The following is a 1,174-nucleotide window of genomic DNA, read 5'->3' as shown; positions in this document are numbered from 1 at the left end:
TGGCAGATGTTTGGGATTTTTTAATTTTGCTTTTCCTTTTTGTTGATTGGGTAAGTGGGGGGAATGGCAGATTTATATGACTTTTCATTCAAATCTATATGTGCCAGTTTATATTGACTCTGTATGCATGAGTATTTGTGCAACACAGGCACAACTGAGTATGTACATACACACGACGCCCATGACGCCAGGGCCTGGACATCCAAGGGCTGTGCGCCTGCTCCCGGCGGCACCCTCTGAGAGCACTTCCGACACATGAGCCTCTGCCTCTTTCTTAAAACTCCCCTGGGAAGCCTTCCCAGCCTCTCAGCAACACTTTCTAACATTGAAACCCTCATCATCAACAAATTGTCTTCCTTATTTCAAAATTAACACCTTCAGGCTCCATGTTACTGCTTTGCTCTTTCCCTGCATTAGGAGAGGGTGTGTACGTAGAACCAGTCGAATGTTTTTTGTCTTACAAAAAGTTCATGTCCACAAAAATGACCACGAAGCGACCCTACACTCAGCCTTTTCTACCCTGAACTGAATTTTTGCCCTTCTCTCAATGTTTTCAGAGTTCTTACTGCCCACGTTTTAATGATGTGGCCTTTTCCACGTGATCCACGTTAAGTTCCCGGTATTCCTGTGTAGTTGTGGAACTAAGAACAACACACAGTACTTGAATAAGGGCCCAGCATTTTTTTGTTGTTGTTTTAGAGGAAATTGTATTCCACACACCTCCTAATAATTTCTCATAACAATTTTAAATTGCAATGCTATATTGTTACTTGCTTCTAGCCAGTTTTGTTTGCTTTTGGGATTCTGGGGTTTGGCTGTGTCCATACTAGGATTTATAGCTGTATCATTTTTATGATGTCTGTAACAACTCAACTAGGTAACTGGAGCTGCAAAAAGTTAAGGTTTGGGCTTTCTAAAGTATCTCTTTTGGTTACATACTTGACCTGTATAGACACAGCCAAAAAAAAAAACAAAAAACAAAAAGCTGTTAATAGCCATCCATCCATGTGACTCTGTATTCTATAATTGTACCAATAGCTCTTTCATAGACTTGTGCTAAATGAAGGTTAAAAGACCAGTTTTTATTTTCAGCACTCCTCATGCATTTCAGTGGTAACTGAAAAAATAATTTGTCAATTATTAATTGTGTGCCAAGCACTTCTAATTTTTTTAT

This window comes from Propithecus coquereli, unplaced genomic scaffold, assembly GCF_000956105.1.
Source record: "Propithecus coquereli isolate 6110/MARCELLA unplaced genomic scaffold, Pcoq_1.0 Scaffold236, whole genome shotgun sequence".
Lineage (NCBI taxonomy): Eukaryota > Metazoa > Chordata > Mammalia > Primates > Indriidae > Propithecus > Propithecus coquereli.
The sequence above is the reverse complement of the archived record's forward strand: the minus strand, read 5'-3'. Positions refer to the sequence as shown.